This window comes from Cavia porcellus, unplaced genomic scaffold (assembly GCF_034190915.1).
Source record: "Cavia porcellus strain 051 isolate PalLab524CR breed Dunkin Hartley unplaced genomic scaffold, mCavPor4.1 scaffold_9, whole genome shotgun sequence".
NCBI lineage: Eukaryota > Metazoa > Chordata > Mammalia > Rodentia > Caviidae > Cavia > Cavia porcellus.
In genome coordinates this window covers 4,085,367-4,105,701 of record NW_026947492.1, presented here as the reverse complement: position 1 = coordinate 4,105,701, position 20,335 = coordinate 4,085,367, and the positions used below count along the sequence as shown (strand labels likewise).

The window sequence follows — 20,335 nt, the reverse complement described above, 5'->3', positions numbered from 1 at the left end:
TACATAGTTTAAAATTTTTAAGATTATTTACAATTGACCTCCATGACTGTATGTTCAGGAATAATGAGAAGTAAATAGGTCAGTGTTTTCTAAAATTATTTGTACTATCACAGAGAAGGCAATACGTAAGGTTTAACATGGTATATAACGATAGTATCAGATGAATTTTTTTAATGAAGGGAGATTCTAAAATGTAGTATAAATAAGTCCTAGAGTCAGACAAGCCAGATTTTGAATCCCAGCTTTATTTCTCACTGACATAGTCCCTTGATTACTATGCCCAGTAATAAACTACAAATTTTGTTTTTGGTGACAGTCATAATTTAAACTGCTTTGCACATGATTTTTAATTTGATGGCAAAACCCTTGGAGAGAATTTTATTTTTTTGTCCACACACAATTACTTCTGGTTCATGAAATTATTGTGCTATCCTGTTTCATAAGACTTTACCAGTTACAGCACAAAATGTATGTTAGGAAAAAGTAAAACTTTTAATTTAAAAATATTTAACAGGGTAAATGAAGGCCTGTAAATATAAACATGTGCACAGACCATCATTTTTGGTCTAGTTTCTGCACTTGTGGTACACATCTTTCACTTCAGTTATTAATCAGAATAAAATGAATTATGAAAGTGATGAACAGCAGCGGCACAGGACTACACAGGGCCCTCCACTGGGCTGCCTCCGCGTCAGTCTCAAAGTACAATGCTTTCTGTCTTGTGGACTCAAACTAAAGAAGCAAGTTAAACTACTGAGCTTCAAGTGTAAGAGTCATCTGTTTATACATCTAGTCAGCAAATATTTGAATGATTTTTTTGTGTCAAAGTGCTTGGCGCTTTGCTCTCATCAATGTCCAATTCAGTGGAGAAAAGGACGACAAATAGCTAAAAATGATAATTACAGGACACAATGAATGACAAGGAAATGGCTCACTGGAGACTAGCGGGGAGGCCACCCCAGATACGGTGATCACGGTGATCACGATAGGCTTCTCTAGGAAGGTAAAGCTTCAACCCCTTCCACCCGGGCAAGCTCTCCAGGGTGACAAGCACAAAGGGCGAGGAAGAGGGAAAGGCATTTGATGGAAATGAATCTGGAGAATGGGCTGATCAAGAGTTTATAAACCTAAAGAGGGAGTCTGAATTTAAAGTACTGAAAGACCTCCTAACGTAGGTGACCTCGTTTACGTAGGTGAGATACCCAATGTACTTTACATTTTAAGTGCACTTAAAATTACAAAAAAAAAATGTGAACTCTTTGTTTAAGCCATACAGTTACAACTGTGACATTAAAAAATTTAAGCACCTCTTTGGGAATAATCCTGGTAGCTGATATGGAAAATGCAAGCAGTTCACTCCCTAACGCAAACAAAGCAGAGAATTTCTGTTCAGTACCTTGTGCAAGTAAATTTACTATTTATATGAGAAAAGAAGGTTTAACAGCAAAAACTTTCACAGTACTTTAAGACAATAGTAGAAGGGATGTCATTTACCAGTACTTGCTTGAAGACAAGATAAAATACTGTCTGAAACACTATAAACTCTCCTAATATACTTCCAGAACAATAGCTGGGTTTTCTTACTGATTTTATGTAATAATATTTTATTAACTGTCCCAGAGTTATTTTTCAGACATAAATTTAAAAAAAAAAAGTCAACTGAACAGCTTGGGAAAGTGCCCATATTCAAATTCAATACTACCAGATGATGGCAAGGATGTCATCTCACTGGTATTAAACATTCCAGACAACTTCTCAAACAGATATTCTCATCCCACCTATTCCTGTCATTTCTACAGAACCCCAAAGTCTGCTGTGAATTATGTCTGAGTAATGCGTTTGACTGGACTGATAAATGAGTCATTCTAAACCGAACCATTGACGATGTGTGCTATTTAGTCAACTTATGGCAGTGTTATAATAATATTTATAAATGCAATCTGGTCATACTTCTAACACGTTCTTTACACAGATAAATACATCCAGACAGCTATTTTGATATGCAATTATTTCTTAAGAAGGAAAGAAATGTAGTTTGAACACTATCGTTTAAATGCAAACTTGGAAGTCAAGCTACTGATGAAGGAAGCAGATTTGTTAATTTTAATATTTTGATTTCTGCATAGACATACTGTAAAGATACCCACATTTTTAGAAATACTTAAGACCTGAGACATTGACATTACTCATAACTCAAAAGGCAATATGTATCTTTTACTTTTTAATTATGTTTTCAAGTGAGCTGAAAGAATGAAGTCATACTAGATGGGATAATTCAGAAATGACACAAGAACCCAAAAGCATGGATTAAACTTTGCTGAGCAGGACTGATTTTTCAATGAAGCACTTGCAATAAAGTTAGCTAAATAGTAAACCAAGATTGTTGCACTAACAAGTTCATGGAAAGTCAAGTCCCTTAATTTAGTAGCCAGTAGCCTGTAAATATACATTACTGGCTCCTACCAGTAAATAATAAGGACAATATGAAGTTACTTGTCAAAAAGAAAAAAGACAACAGTGAAAGGGGGAGGACTAAGTAGAGAAAAAGCACGACTCGGATTATTTGCATAATCATCAAAGAGGACAGTTAATTCAGTGACGAACACATTACAAGGGTGGAATATTTCTATAGCAAATTATTGCTCTGGTTTCTTACTCTCTTCCCATAACAGAATTACTTATCTACGCTCTATGTCATGTGATTACAGTGTTTTCCAGTACAATAGGTGGTGTATGTCTCTCCCTTGTTGATCTTGGTCGTGGGGACCACACCGCATGTGGCTTGATTAATCTAATGTGTGTCTGCCATCTACATGAGAAGAGTATGCCCAGAATATGTGGTACACATCTGAATTCAATCCATAGCCTGAAATGGAGTTACAGACAAAAACTATTTGTTGGGGGCTGGGGATTTAGCTCAGTGGCATAAGCGCCTGCCTTGCAAGCAGGCAGTCGTGAGTTCGATCCCTGGTACCGATAAAAACGAAAAAGACAAAAAAACAAACAAACAAACAAACAAAAAAAACTATTTGTTGATAGGATGGGCATATAGCTTAGTGGCGCAGCATCTGCCTGGCAAATACAAGGTCGTGAGTTTGATTCTCAGCATTAAAAAAATCCCAAACAAAAAACTATTTGTTGATATAAATTACTGAATCGGGTGTGTGTGTGTGTTATATAACATCATCGAGGTGGAACAATGAGTGACATAAATGAATGGTATAATTCCCATATTGGAAAAAAGAAGTTTGCTTAGCTAAAAAACTCACTGTAATGGGGCTGGAGATTTAGCTCAGTGGCATAAGCGCCTGCCTTGCAAGCAGGCAGTTGTGAGTTCGATCCCCGGTACCGATAAAAAGGAAAAAGACAAAAAACAAAAAAAAACCAAAAAAAAAAACCCACCTCACTGTAATTGTACAACAGAATCTCTGAACACTTTTGACACACAATTTATGACTGTGGTATTTTGTGTTCTTTTTCTTACACACACTTGCATTATTTTTACATATCTGAATCACATCTTAAAATATCACAATATAAATTGGCCTTGAAGAACGACATTTGGTTGGGAACTACTACTGCATTCATTACTGGCTCCACTTTATAGGATGATGTACAGAAGATGAGTCCAAAGTTTCCTCTTACAGAGAGGTCACTTGATCACTTCTTTCAAGCCAGCTTACCCATTGCCTCCTGTTTATTTCCAGGTTCAATGCTGGGAAATGGGGACAACTAATTATTAAGCAGGTTCTAGAGACTGAATTACAATTCACTTTAAGAAATGAAGGAAGATAAAAGGCATCTAGGAGTTACTTATGGCTAACTCTTAAGCCAAGGGAGTAATTAAAAAGCTCCAAAACTATACTGACTAATGTTAAAAATACTGGGCTCTGTCTTTAGCTTTTGGGCAAATCAATCTTTATAGGTCTCAGTTCCTAAATATATCTATTAGTGTAATCTCCAGAGTTGCCTTTTAATTCAATATTAATACTTCAGTGGATATCAGCTTTGTATAAAAATGTGGCTTCAAATTTACCATTCGCTTGTTTTTATCTCATCTTTCTAGTACAAAAACCTCTAGGACACTTATTTTATTTTGTCTTTTTCCTTTTTATCGGTACCGGGGATCGAACTCACGACTGCCTGCTTGCAAGGCAGGTGCTTATGCCGCTAAGCTAAATCCCCAGCCCCCTGGACACTTATTTTAGAACTGGAGAAAAGTTAGAGCCATGGCAGCTCTGAACTGCTTTTCATTTAGTAGTGAGGCTAAAAAAACAGAATTCCAGGAAGGTAACAGAGCAAATCCAAGAGGCCCACAGGAAAGACAAAAGCAAACGGCTTCAATTTGGGCAGTACTGGGGGTTTAACACAGGCAGAAAGGCCGACATCTCCACCAACGGTAGTGTCAGAAACCAAGATCTGATGCTTCACAAAGCCCCCAGCAGTGTGACAAAATAAGAGTACACAGAGGAATAGAAACACAGCCCAATGAAGGAACACCACGGAGCGCTGGAAGCCGGCAGTTATGTAACAAATGTCCAACAACAGAAACAGAAGCTGACCATGCTTGCACACCTGCTGATCTTAACAATTCAGTGAAGATGATCCTGAATAACAGGGAACAGGTGTAGTCTTGAATGAGGTTTTTCTTTTGTGGTCTTTAAAAGATTCATGTTCAGCAAGAGGACATGACTTCATACAGCTGGGTTTACAGATTTGACTCGTACATTAAGTGATGTCTCCAGGTGACTTAAGTGGCTAGTGCTGCACCACACACATGGTTAACCAGGAAAGAGATTAGCAGGGGTTTCCATCATCACTCTTAGGAAAGCCTAACATATTATTACTTCAAACTGCTGACACAAAGTTTGAAATAAAACATCCTATGATACAGTTCAGTATCTTTTCCATTAACCCTTCAGTTTCTTAAAATTTAAACTGGAGTTTAAACTAATAGTGGTAGGATCAACAGAATTCAGTGTGTGTCTTATTCAGAGCTCCTGATCTATCAGTTAGGACATGGCTCTAAGACTTAACGATATTAAAAGTTCTGTATTCTCTTACAAGTGTTTTCTGTACATTTCAGAGCAAGAGTTTTATGATCACCTTATTGTTCCTGTTTATAGTTTCTTGAACACTTTCTGATATTTCTAATCTTCACTATTTTATTTCTTTCTCTTCTTGCAAAAAAAAGGAAAACAGTTAAAAAATCTTCTTAAAAATATTCTAGTAAAGGGCTAAGGATTTAGCTCAGCAGCATAAGTGCCTGCCTTGCAAGTGCAAGGTCATGAGTTTGATCCCTGGTACAAAAGAGAAAAAAAATTCTAATAAAGTTTAACCTGTATCATAATTTTAGGACCTTTTAGAACTATATAAACCCAAGTGGAGCTAAAGCTAAAGGCTTGAGGAAATCTTACCCTGCTCTGTTTGATAGTTAAAGTCCATTATGCATTAATATTACCAACAGTTCAAATAGAATATCTTGTGTGCTATTCAAATATTTGTGGACTATTGAGCTTTTATATAAATAAGAATGCCTACTAACTATGCAAGTTGGAAAAAATCCAGTGAGATCTGATGAGGTCTTTGGACTGGAGTTTTTGTAATCTATAGAATTATGACTCAGTGCCATGCTTAGCATGTGTAAGGTCCTGGGTTCAATCCTCAGCATCAAGAAAAAAAAAAGTCAGCACCAGCATAGATTTATAATTCACATGCAATGGCTGTGTCTCCTGAAGAAAGTAAATATATGACAAGTATATATGTCAAGTAAATATATGACAAAAATTAAATTCACAACATTTTAAACTACTAGAATTAGGTTGCAATTTGTGCCATGAGTAGAATAAAGTTTTGTCAAATTAAAGCATCACCGTAACACACAGATAAGAGGCAGGGAAGACACTGAGAACTGAGACTGTGGAGCAGGGTTTGGCTGTGCGGTCTATGGTCAGCGAGACAGACTGCCAAGGTCAGAGAAGGTGACAGGAGTTAAGGAAATGATGCATTTAACAGGCAAACCAAAGTCAGGGTTTAAAGACCATAAGTCTAAATACTGGGCAAATTATCATAGGCAGAATATAGCTAAAGATTAACTACTTAATTGCTTCTTTACCAAGGGTTTTTCAATTCAAATTATTAGGATTTTTGTGTGTGTGCAAGAACAATTCTAACGTTACACAGAAGTCAAAATGAAACGAACTGCTTTATAATTTTGCTGAAACACAGCTATTATATCAAGTTATGTCTCTACACAGAATTACTAAGATTTTTGGGGTCATGTCTAAGATGCAAGAAGCTCTTGAGAAATAAATATACATACACAGATGTTTCTTCTTTTCCTTCTCTAACTCTTACTTGATTAGTTCTGTTCTAGTAAAAAGGAGACTTCCTGGAAGTGGAGAGACAAGGAACACGTATGTCTCATAATAATCAAAGGCTCATAATAATAAGAGTTAGCTATAATTCTTTCAAACTTTTCCCCATATATTTCTATTTTGATTTATCTATCAACTATTTGTTAATAAAATAGTATATACCCTAGCCTCTCCCATCAACCGCCTACTCCCCAATTTCATATGGATACCACTATGCACCTCAAACCTAACACACTCCCAAAAGAACTTCTGATTTTTTTTTTTTTTTTTTTTTGTAGTGGGAATCAAACTCAGGACTTCGTGCTGGCCAGCGCTGTGCCACTGAGCTGTGGCCCCAGCCCCCGAGCATCTCGTCTAAACCCACAGTTTACAGAATCTTCCTAACGCAGTAAAAGGTCACCCTAATCTTAAGAGTTGATCTTGAGAACTTTTCTCCCTTCACAACCAAGCTAGCAGCAAACCCCGTGAACTAACTTTGACGTATGTCAGAATCGCATCCGTTTTAAGTCCATCTAGTCCAAGTCCCCATGTTACCTTGCCAAACTATTCAGAGCTCTTTTTCCTATTTTTACCCTCAAATCCTTGTCTCACATTCCTGGTCCAGCAGCCGCAGGTGATCTTTAGAAACAGTAACATTTTGTCAGTCACGTGCTCAAAATCCTCCAACTGCTTCCCATGTTACTCAGAGTAAAAACCACAGTTGCTATTATAGGCTAACAAGGGCCTGTAACACCTGAAACTGAAAACATTTATTTACTCAAAATAGCTTAAGCCTCAAAGTTATATAATACTATGAACTATGATTGAACATAGCTCAGAACTAAAAGTTTGTCCATAGTGAGTACCTAAACCAAACTCACAGACACAGAATTATATTCACGAATTTCCAAACACGAGCATAGAAGAATGTTTATTTAAAATAGCCCAAACTAGGAAACAGACCATCAATAGAAGGATGGTGTGCTATAGAATACCATGTAGAAGCTGTTAAAAATGTAACCTGTCTTTTTGTATCTACATGGAAGAATCTTTCTCTTCCAATCTGAAAGCAGGTCTCTGCGTACGGTCCTTAAGCCTGATGTTCCCACTGAATATCGCAACTTTCTTCTGCAAGAATTCCTATTCATCCGTTAAGATTCATTTCAGATTATCACCTCATTAAGGAATCCTTTCCTGATTCCTCTCATTGGTAAGAGAGGTACTTAATGTTTGTTGAGCAGATTAAAGGAAAAACACCTACATTCTTCATATTCTAAAAACTAGCCTGAAACTTCATTCTTAAAATTATTGTCTGTTTACTCTTTCCCTCAAATCTAATGTAATTTATTTGCATTTGAGTATCACAAGAGCTACTATTAGCACAGAACTCTGGCCTCTCCAATGATTTTAAGCAACATTACTTGGAAATGTGTTGCAATGAGGGTTAATTTTTTTCACAGCTTTATTGAGATACGTAACAAAACATACAGGTTATTCAAATTTTACTTTATATTTAAAAATACATTGTTCTTGTGCATTTTTCTGTTACATTTTAAACAAAAATAAAACATAGGCTACAGAAACTTTATGATTACAAGATAAAACATAAAAGAAGGAAGTAAGCAATTATTCTATCTACACGGCTAGCTTAAAATACTTCTTCAGGAAAGTCCAAACGCATACCGCAGTTGTATGAAATGAGGGACTAGAGAGAAAAGAAACCTGTAGGGACTTTAATGTTGTGATATTTCTAGGGTTTGATAAATATTTGCTAAGGGAACAGAATTTCCAACTGTTTAGTAAATATTTTCAAACTGGTGTCGCTCCAATCTTTTATAGTCCACACATTCCGAATGGACTCATGACTCTTGCGTTTCTTCCTTCCTGTTCATGGCACCAGTGTCCCTTAGAGTCACCTCGTTTATTTGGTCATAGTCTGTAATGCTCTCACTTGTAATTTTATCACTGCAAATTCCCTCAGACCTGTTTCCCTGCCTCTACTCAAGTCTATCCAAAATTTTTCTTAAGTTTTGCTTCATGGTGTTTTAACATATTTGGTGTGCAATACAAATGTGCCCTTGTTCAAATCAGACAGTGACGACAAACTAGGTCCACTTCATCATTTTAAAAATAATTTTTATTAAGGTAACCAACAATGGCTATGAACCAAAGTCACTTTAAATCTTACATATTTTTCACTAAGCCTTATTATTATCTATAATTAAGTCTAACTTTCTTATCTCCAAAATCTCACTGGAATGCTAATGTAACCGTGGAAATTCTCTGTTTACTGTATGCCTTTCAGGAACTATATCCATTTTTGGCACTCCAAATCAGTTTTTCAAGATTTTATTCTAACTCTGCTGTTCTCTCAAATAGCAGATCTTGGAACTGTAACAGAGTATAAATACATCACTGTTTCTCTACATTAGGTTCAACCTTCATATCATTTTATACCTTTTCTATTACCCTTAGGATTTGCGAATTAGGGATTTCTTCACACTGAAGCCTCTCATTTCAGCCTACTGTGGTACCATAAGTGCAGACTATTTCAAAAAAATTTTCTCACAGGTGGATTTAATTGAAGCATCAACATATTTTGATATAAAAACAACGAACATTTCCTAAAACTAAGGAGAAAGAGAGACCAACAGTACAATGGAAGACTTGCGTTGTCCCTAGTGCTACAACATGACTGAAAGTGGGGGGGGGGGGGTAAAAGGTGGGAGCAGCCTGAACTTCACTGCAGTGCAAAGCTCTCCTGTTAGCACTCACTGCCCCTTCTTTCAGCTTTTACAAACAACCCTACGCACAGAAAGTCCATTTTTCACCCCTTACTTTCAAATATTAAGTGTTTACTGAAAACATAGCGTGTGTGTGTGTGTGTGTGTGTCTGTGTATGCTAGGAACTGAACCCAGGTCCTTAACTAATTAACCTCACCAAAGTTGTTTTTTCATAAAAGAGCAGGAAATAACATAAAGCACCAATACCACCCTCTTAGCAAAGGGGCTTATGAGAAAACAACCCCTCATCCCTCTGTAACATCAGAATTCAACATAAAATTTATTGTAACAATGATGACTTTCAGCTTACTCCACAGATAAACTGAACTCTATCCCTCGCCCCACCCGGATCTTCTTGCAGACTGAGGAGGAAGAAGTATCAGTCTTTATTTTTTTGAGACAAGGCACGCTGGCCTTCAGAAACTCACAGCACTCCTCCTGCCTCAGCCATTCTAGTGCTGGGACTGCGGTGTGCACTACCACACCTGGCTGTGCCCGTCTTTTGAAATCTTAGAGATTCCAACAGAAAACAAACACGACGTTTGCTTCAGGGTCATTTATAAGAGCCTTCACCCTCCCTCCCTCCCTCATGCCAGAGCAGTAGTCCTTGGCACAGTAAAGCCTCTTCTGCCTGCTGTTTGGAACTCTCCAAGGTTCTGACACTTGATGGTGGTCTACATCCTGGAGAGCAGCCCCGAAGACCACAGTCCACTGAAAACTAGCCACGTACAAACCTTGCGTCTGGGATCTCCCCTCCACTCTGGTCTTAAGAGGCCCTTCTGCCGCTCCCGGTCTACATCTGCCGCAGAGCACTTCTAGTGTATCACCGATTTATATCAAATTTCTATGGCATGTGGGTCTGTTCACTTTTTGCTTCAACTATTTCCCCACATCCACTGTTTCAGAAGTAGAGTTCAATGGATTGTGGAACTATGAGAGAGGTTTCATTTCATCTTTGTTTGGTTTGATGAGAGCCACTGCAATTGGAAAAAATATTTCAAATTTGTAAATTTTTCTTTTTTCCCCTTTCTCCCTTCCTTCATAGTGTGTGTGTGTGTTATGGATTAAGAACTGGGGTCAACTTAATGCCAGCTGGATTACATCAGCATGGCACTGAGTGAAGATGCTCCACCTGAGGAAGGTTGCAGGCATGTGCCACTTGGGTCTCCAGGATGAACTCGTCACACTGGCTTCCTGGCATGTACCCGACTGTGCTTTTGTCGGAGGAGCTCGGGGCCTCTGTGTCCCTGGGGATGGCTGTGGTGCCTTTCAGGACAGCCCTGCTCTTTGTTGTGAGTGTGACTTCTCGGCCCCAGCATAGAACCCTCATCCCTCCAGCACAGCTCCTTCATCCTGCTGGCACAGACTTTCTGGCTTCCACCGCTGACCCTTGGGTCTTCCCCACACGGATCCGTAAAAGAGACTGGTGTGAGTCCTTCTTGTGGGCTCTGGACCTCCCGTTGGACTTGTGGGAGGCGTTGTCCTGAGCTCTGGGTTTTTATCTGGACTCATGTGGGACATTGCTGTGGGATTTAGGCTCTTGACTAAATAATCTATGTCTCTGGTGTTGCAGATAGATTTCCTGCATTTTCCTGTGTTAACTCACGGTGACCATTATAAAAATAATATTATAAACTCCATGGCTTGATCCTAATTGTTTTCTGTATGCAAGCCCTAACTACAGCAGTGTGTGTGTGTGTGCACGCACGGGTGTGCATGCACATTAGCACTGAACCCAGGTCCTACCTGCGTGACTGTAACCAGGCTGCTTTCCTGTGCCTTGGTCTCCTCAAGTGTAAACCAGAGACGATAAATGTATCTATTCCCAAGGTTTTATGCGGAGTAAATAATAGGGTTAGACATTTAAACAAAACTTGTACAGGGTGTCATCAATTTCTGCCTAATCCCTTCTTCTGAATTTCCCCCGAAGTTGACTGCTTGCCACTGCCTCCACAGTAACCCCCCGAGTCCCGTCAGCGTCCTCTCCGGCCACTTCCCTAACCAGTCTCGGTCTCCACTCTGGCCTAAGTCAGAGTGAGGAACTAAGTCGCGCGGTGTTATCCTCTGCTCAGAGCTGGCCAAGGGCTTCCAGCCCCACGCAGCATAAAACCTCAGATGCTCCCTACAGTCTGCTAGAGCTACACGGCACGCATCCTCGCAGGCCTCACCCCTGCCACCTTCCGCCACCCTCTCCTCATCTGCCCCAGCCACACTGTATGTCTCCTTCACAGTCTGCACATCTGCTGCCTATGCTTTAGATGCCTACAAAGTGTGATTAAAATACACAGTGAATGTTTAAATTAAAAGATGGTTACAGTAACAGACGCGTCAGTAATCCCTGGCAAAGTGCTCCCCTTGAAACACACTCATCCCGTCCTTCCTGCCACTTCCTGAAGCAGTCCTGAAGTCCTCTTTCTCGCGTGCCTCTAATTGTGCTGTTGTGGCTGTCTCCATGTCCTGAAATGATTCAAAACATTTACCTTTCGTGGCTATTTGGACTTCAAGGGAGGGCCAGAAGTCACAGAACGCCACACTTCGTGAATATGGTGGATGAACAAGACACACCACCATCTTTTCATTCAACAGAGAAACTGCAGTAAATGGCTGATCAGTAAGGCAGGATCAGAAAATACAATGAAGATTTAAATAGAATAGCTTACTGTGAAGACACACTGCCATTAATCCACCTCAGAATTCTCCCTCTCTCCACTTTGAACACGCTTATCCTCCACTGTTCTTGGTATTATGTTTTATACTGTGGTAAGTGATCTTTTTAAAAAACATTGACTATTTTCTGAACACTCCTTGTACATTGTTTTTTTTCCTAACCTGAAGTCTCCTCTTAAATTCAATGCAAACACCCTACAACCACTACTCACTCCACAGACTTGACATTTATCTTTCCTTGCTTTTCTTTTTCTCTTTTAATTTTTAAAATTAAAAAAATTTTTTTGGTACCAGAGAGTGAACGTACAACCTTGTGCGTACCAGGCAGACACTTGTGCTGCTGAGCTAAATTCTGGCCGCTTTTCAATATTCTTCTCAGCATTCTTCACCATTTGATTTGTATATTTTCCTTTCTGTCTTAGGATTTACACAAAATCCAGGAACACAGAGATTTCTGAACTTATTTTGTCTAATCCTCTCTAACACAGCACTTGCCATATAATAAATGCTCAACAAACATTTGTTCAATTGATGAATGAACAAATATTTGCTAATATCACCTCATCTGACAGCTTCCAAACAGAATTTTGTGCTTCAGTCTCCAGTTCACCCCACATATGACTAGATCTCTTTTACGGAAACATTTCACACTGCTGTTCCTCTGCTCAAGAACACTCCTCTTTGATCTCATCAGTGTCCCACAGTGCTCTGAATGATGTGAATAGGTGATATAAAGAGAGATCCTGGGGCAGTGAAGACAGTTTGGAAAACACGGGATTAAAATGATGATTACAGAGTTACTAGAGAAATCTTAGTCCTTGGTTTCCCAATATGCAGAGAAAATTCCAGAAGACATACTATTCTCCTTGTTTGTCACTATGAATCCTCTTCAAAGGAAAAGGGCAAGGACCGCTTCTGTGGAACATGCTGAAGGAAATACTGGCCTGAACAAGACACGGATGTCACCGTCACCCTCCAGGCTAATCAGACAAGAGAGAGCGATAACAGGAATAAAGATAGGAAAGGAAGAAGTTAGACTATCACTATTTGCAGAGACATGATACTCTATAGAGAAGATCCAAAAAGCTCCATTAAAAGACTTCTAGAAGTAAACAAATTCAGCATGTAGCTGGATACAAAGTCAGTGCTCAAAAATCAATAGCATTCCTGTACACAAACAAAAAACGCACCGAGAGAGAAATCATGGAAACACCTCCCTTCACAAAAGCATCTAAAAAAATGGAAATATTTAGGAATCAACCTAACGAAGAATGTGAAAGACCTCTATGCTGAAAGTTATGCTATGCTAAGAAAGGAGATTGAAGAGGATATTAGAAAATATCCCTTGCTCTTGGCTGGGGAGAATCAACATTGTGAAAATGGTCATATTACCAAAACTGTTATACAGATTTAACATAATCTCAATCAAAATACCATTAACACACCTCTCAGATCTAGAGAAAACACTCCTAAAATTCCTTTGGAAACAGAAGAAACCTAGAATAGCAGGCAACTCTGGGTAACAAAGGCAAGGCAGGAGACCTCTCAATTCCTGACTTGAAACCATAATAACAAAGCCACAGTGAAAATCAGGATGGTAATGGCAAAGAAATAGACCTGAGGATCGGGACAGATAAGAATATGCAGAAACAACTACAAAACCACTCAGTCACCTGATATTTGACAAAGGGGCTAAACATGTTCCCTGGAAGAAGGACAGCCTCTTTAATAAATGGTGTTGAAAAAACTGGCTTTCCACATGCCAAAGACTGAAACTAGACCCATGCCTATCACCATGCACAAAACTAAGTCTAAATGGATCAAAGACCTAAATATTAAAACAGAAACACTAAATCTACTGGAAGACAAGGTAGGTAGAAGTCTTGGAGACATGGGGTAGGCAGAGAATTCATGAACAAAATGCAAACTGCATGGGAAACACTTCAACGAATCAACAGCTGGGATCTCATATTATTGAAAAGTTCCTGCACCTCAAAAGAAATCACCAACAGAGTGAAACGAAAACCCAAAGAATGGGAAAGAATTATAGTCAGCAACTCCTCAGACAAAGGACTTATATCCAGAGCATATAAAGAATTGAAAAACATCCAGCCCCCCAAATTCAAAGACCCTTTCCAAAAATGGGCATCTGAGATGAACACACAGTTCTCACATGAAGATATACAAATAGCAAATAAATACATGAAGAAATGTTCACCATCACTGGTCATTTGAGAAATGCAAATTAAAACAGCATTGAGATTTCATCTCGGGGCTGGGGATTTAGCTCAGCGGCATAAGTGCCTGCCTTGCAAGCAGGCAGTCGTGAGTTCGATCCCCAGTACTGATAAAAAGACAAAAAAAAAAGATTTCATCTCACTCCGGAAAGAATAGCTGCCATGAAAAAATCAATTGATAACAAATGTTGGCGAGGCTGCAGGGGAAAAAGGAACACTGCTCCACTGTTGGTGGGAGTGCACACTGGTGCAACCACTATGGAAATCAGTATAGAGAATTCTTAGAAGACTAGGATTGGAAGTTCCATTCAACCAAGCTATTCCCCTCTTGGGTATTTTCTCAGAAAAACTGAAAAAGTCGTATCACAGTGATATATGTGCACCCATGTTCATAGCAGCACAATTTGTAATATTTAAATCTTGGAAACAACCAAGATGCCCATCAACCACAGAGTGGATGAAAAGATGTGGTATTTTTATACAATGGAATATTACTCAGCTATAAAAAGGATGATCTTGAGGCCTTCATAGGCAAATGGAGACGCCTTGAGGCTATCCTCATAAGTGAAATAAATAAGAATCATATTTATAAATATCACATTGTGTCTAGTGTAAAAAGTAGTAAGAAATGTAGTAGTAATAAAACCCAAAATGTGTAATTGCTATTATAAAAAAGAGAGGAAAAAAGTGTTCTAAAGGACATAACTGCATGTATGTTTAAATGTGTAGGATTGATAACCATATTACGAAGTTTTTGTTGGATCATTGAACAGAACTGTTTGCCGTCTTGCTGTTTGAATGTCCACAATGTATGCTTTACTTTTGTAACTTGAACAACTATTTCTGAGGACAATATGTAATTATCAACTAACGATTTCTTACTGTTAATTTTTTAAATTATGCATTATTTCTACCCTTTTTATGTTAAAAAAAAAGAAATACTACTCTGCAGAATGACCAAATCTTATTTTCAGAAATGACCATCAGGACTCCAGTGGAAACCACATAGGAGACAGCAGGATTTGGTGCCCTTGCTGATTTCCATACTCATCCTGCGTCCACACTTTTTCTTTCCTCTTTCTCACCGACAAGGCTGATTAAGAAATCAGGTGGGCTGGTGGTCTATGACAGAGCACTTGCCCAGCATGAGCAGGGCCCTGGGTTTGATCCCTAGTACACACGCCAATCAACCAACTAATCATTCCACCTCAAATCGCAAGTATTTTGGCATATATTTTTGAAAATAGACGCTTTCAAGGCATCTAACTTGTTTCCTTTTAAGTGCTTCTTTCTTTAATGTTTATTACCATATTAGAGACAATGCAGATACTTAATATTTTCATTGAATAACTGGTATGCATAAATTCAGCAAGACATACATTCTATAAAGTGTAACTTTTCTTTCTAGAAATTCTAAAATTCCTATTAGATAATAAAGTTGAATACTCAATCTATTGGTTGAAAAGGAAAATTTGGTTGGAACTTCTCTTTACTGGTACTGTATTCTTTTTTTTTTTTTTGTAATGACAATTGAACTCATGACCTCACGCCTGCCAGGTAGGCACTTACAATGCTGAGCTAACTCCCGGGCCCTGAGACTTTTATTCTTACACAGTACGTTCACTATGGACAAGAGATTTTTCCTAAATGATATTCAAATATTGCAAAACTTTTACATGACTATCAATAATTGTTGTGATAATAATAAGATGCACTGTTTACTAAAGTCAAAGCACTGATTACTCAAAATGTTTGAGGGAGGATTGTGTGTGTAAGAATATAGAAGATGGAACCAATATATTCAGGGTATCTGTCACCAGGCCCTTCTGGGGATTTCTTGCTCGCAGTACAAGTGGCCACGTCGCAGTCCTCCTCCACTTTCCAGGCTCGTCTTCAGTTACCACAGAGGAAAGTGACCTCCATCCTAACTCCACAGGGCCTGGTAAGCTGCAGGGTTGTCGCACTCCCCTGGCCAGCGCTATGTTCTGGTGACTTCGCTCTCTTGCCAACAGACATCTTATACATCTTATACAGATCTCTAATAGCACAAATCTAGCCAACAAAACCTGAGGGATGAAATACGCTTATTTTTAGGGCAGACTTTAGGAAAAAACTGACCAATTCTGAGAAAACCTACAGGAAGAAATGGCCACTTTCTGTTATCTCTGGATGTGATCCTTCAACCTGCACACCCATTTTATTAAAGTTAGAGCTAACACTAAAGGTGGGAAAATGAAGGGATACAAACAATCTAAGACTCTTGATAATACCAAGTCTCTGTTCAAATTACTCGAAAGGATGACCTCCTTCTAGATTTCCTATGCTAAGAAACAATACATGTCCTTATGCCTCTGCTAATTTAAATTAGGTTTTTATTACCCATATCTGAAAAGCTGCTGGTTCAGAAAGGATACTGTGACTTGGATTGATATTTGAGTTGAATCATTTTGTTTTCTTATGAAAATAAAGAGACAGAGCAAAGCTCCCACAAGTTATGAGAAACTCAAGGAACAGAGTATATAAGATCAAGGAACAATGACCCATTGTTTTTAGAAAATAATAATAAAGCAAATAGAGGAAGCCAGCCAGGAAAGAGAAATCTATACATGGCAAGAAGCAAAGTAGTCATTAGAAAACTGGAGTGCTTGTCTAAGAAAAAGACATCCTGTTGTCTAGCGGGGGCAAGCGGGCCACATGCCACCCCCAATCTGACCGCCAGCACCACTCAGTGGGCCGGGCTCAGCCACGATCAAGGTGATTCTCACCTCCCATAACCACGGGAAGTCACTGCTCTCCAAAGTTCTACCTGCCCTAACGTGACAATATACAATAGCAAACCATCCGGGAGACTTTCCATTTGGTGTTTAAGAGAAATGAAATGTTTACAATTTCCTGGAAGGAGGATTATTAAATAGAGGAACTGACAACAAACTGATCTATAGGCATTATGCAAGATTATATTTTGTCTTCTGTGCAGATTCTTCAGAAAGTGCATTTAAGATATAATTCAAGTGTATATAGAAACATGAGATAAATGTTTTGAAAATGTCCACAAGCTGAATTTAATTTTTCTTGTAGACAAGGTTGACAGCATTCTTATGGAAATCGTGTTAGGGGGGATGGAACTAAAGAACAGCAGGAATGAATCTGTTACACAAATTAGTGCACGAAATAAACTGATGCAATTTAAGGCTGGCTGAGCAGGAGCTTCAGCACATGCTGATCAGCTATAACGAATATGAATCTTCCTGAGCTTCCAATAAATATTAACATTGTTGACATTAAAATACAAAACTTGCCCTCTTTTAGATAAATATTAAAAAGTCCACTCCCAGGAAAAACCCAGGAGGAAAAGTCACCTATGTTTATCACATAGTTGTTTACCAAAAATAGAGAAGTGGTGATTTGCTCTTGGATTTAAATCAAGGCGCTGTATAGAAGTTGTGTAAAATCAGCATGGAGGTCCACCGTTGCTTTTTTGTTCAGAGATTTTCAAGAAACTAATACCTCCAATGTGATTTTTGTCTTTTTAAAACTGTAATCATATGACCACTTAAGGTATGCCTCTGTTCATTGGCTCTTACGTTATTTCAAAGACATTTAAAAACAGAATTATGTACAATTCAAAATGTTGATGTTTTACAGGGATCACAAGTTAACGTCCTTTAATTCTATTTGTCACAATCATTATTTAAAGAACGAAGTATGCATTGCATGAAAACATTATGACCTCCTTTTAGCTTAAGTAACCTCCAAGGTAACTGGATTTTTATAGCACCTTTCTGTTTGCTGGTACATACTTTAGCAATTATTTTAGTAAAAGTATATTTTAACACTTAAAAAGATAAGAAAAAGACAAATTTTAGCTTTTTAGTTCCCACGATACCTTAGCTAAGTTACATTTCTTGTCCTTGAATTATCATATAACATCACCGTACCCTTATACTGTACTGTATTTCTCCATGAGACTTTTAGGTTGAGTGTGTACAATGCCACTTAACTAGGATACACAGGGAGAGACAGAAAGGCAAAAGTCAAATTAAACTAAAATTGCAAATGAAAAGGGGCCAACAGTAATAGAGGACAGAATAAAACACGGCTCCGATGATAGTAAAATTTAACAAAGACTATGCAACTGAAGAAAAGACCACGTACCATTAGCAAGCAATTCACTGAAAGGGAACAAACTACTAAGTGTCAAAGATGTCCCACAGACAGCAAGAAGGTATCGCGCGCCAACATTAGATTTTTAAATTCTTTTCTGATGCTTTGGGAAGAGTGCTGAGGCGCGACGTTTTCCCTGCAGTCTCTCCCCACCTGGCGCTTCTTTGTTCTGTGCTGTCAGTGTCACCCCTAGCAGTTCCGACTGCATTTCCCTTGGGTTTCTGTCAAGGTAATCACTGCGGTTCCATTGCCTCCCAGTTCCAATTAATCTAAGGCAGAGAACACATCATTCCTCTTTAAAAAGGTGCGGCAGGCCTTGCACATCTGACATTAACCACAGCCAGGTTCTTGCTTGGCCCAGTTAACACAGAGAGCGTCCCCACCACAGTCTTCCCATGAGTGTTTCTCCCGCCCCGATGTCCTCCTGGTACTGCCTCTCCCCGCCGTCTTTTCTGCCCCATCACTTACTCCAGTCAATGTGAACAGCTTCGTCCTCCACAGAAACGTCATAATGGTTTAATTTGGTACTTTAGCCCGTACTGTTACCTTCCTCTGAACCTTGCCCTCTCCACACACGTGCATGATCTAAATTCTCTTCCACCTTTGTAGGAGCAATGGATTTTTAGAAATAGCTGATTAACAGAATTAGCATATGAATAAAACAGAGTAAAGATATGCAAAATTACTTTTGGGACTAGAAAGCAATACTGTGCCCAAACAGAAGCAGCATGTACTCCCCAAAAGAAGTCTGTCAGAAAAGACAACATCAATTCAAGTTCTGTAGTTTCCAAAGGTACTGGTTTAGGGGAGCACATGCTTCTGTACCTCTTCAGATTCCACCTGAAACGCCTCTCTTTCAAATAAGCCTGCCTTGCTTTTCAGTTTAATTACTGTTATATGATTGTATCTGTTATCCCAAAATACTTGAAAGCCAAATAAAACAGCAACAACAAAAAACACCCGACATCTTATTTAAATTGCAGTCCACAGCCCTATGAATAGAGTTTCCAGTAATACAGCTTCAGTAAATGTATGCACACATTGATTCTGATGCTACTGAGAAATAAGAAGTTTCCTTTTCTATATTCAGATTAAAACACAAGTTTCTACCCTCTCAGATGGAATCTGAGGTTGCTGATGATTCCATTTAGAGTGTGCCACCTCCAAACTTCAGGTGCTGGAACTCACAGGTCAACGTGAGGATGCTGGGAGACGGGCTTTCACACGGTGCCCTCATCACGAGGGCTCGTCCCCCTCGGAGGGGGAGCAGGGCATTCATAAAGGAGGCAGCGGCCAGGTGCGGGGTGGAGCCCTGGTCTCCGCACTCAGAGGCTAAGGCAGAGGACTGCTGTGCATCCCAGGCCGGCCTGGGCTACACAGCAAGCTCAACACCAGGATGAAACACAGCGAAAATCTGTCTCAAAAAAGGCTTCACGCAGCCTTAGGTCTCACGGCCTCTTGTCACCCACCGTTTGAGGGTTCCGCACTCTTCCCAGAGGATACGGTCCCCTCACCAGAGGCTGTGGCCATGGGCTTCGCAGACTCCAGAACTACCGGCAATAGGATTCTATTTTCTGTAAGTTACCCAGCCTGAGGCATTTTTACAGCAGTGAAAAACAGAACGATAGAGTAAAAGTAAATGTGTAATGATACTATATTAAAGGAAAAATAGAATTTTGTAAACTAAGTAGGAGCTGGGCAACTAGCTTACTAGTAACTCAAGTTAGAATTTCATAGCTGGATATATTTTATTTGGAATGCTTAAATCACTAAAAATAAATACCATATATTTGTGTAAGAACAATCACAGACAAAATTCCAAGTCAGACATTTCAGAATAATTACCAAATGCATTCCAGAAACAAACTGAATGTGCTATTTTGTATTATGAATCACTTCGACTTGTTTCTTTCCACTGACCTCAGTTAGTTTCTCTAAAAAGAGATTTTTAAAAAATGATAACAACTACTATGTCTGTCATCCTCATAGCACAGTGCAAGAGGAACTAGCCTGTTATGCATACAGATAAGACTAGCTTGAAGTGACATCATAACCAAGACAGAAGTACCCTTATGGTAACGCCTATTTTACAGCTGAACAAAATTATCTGCATATGAACATGTTCAG

At 39.0% G+C, this 20,335-nt stretch overlaps 1 protein-coding gene and 1 pseudogene across 1 annotated transcript in view; one reads left to right on the top strand and one right to left on the bottom strand.

Moving 5' to 3' along the window:
• Sik2 (salt inducible kinase 2) overlaps positions 1-20,335 on the bottom strand; it is a 120,062-nt gene that overhangs the window by 57,369 nt on the left and 42,358 nt on the right. The gene's annotated exons all lie outside the window — the stretch shown is intronic.
• LOC106028231 (AP-3 complex subunit sigma-1-like) lies at positions 5,947-17,357 on the top strand (annotated as a pseudogene).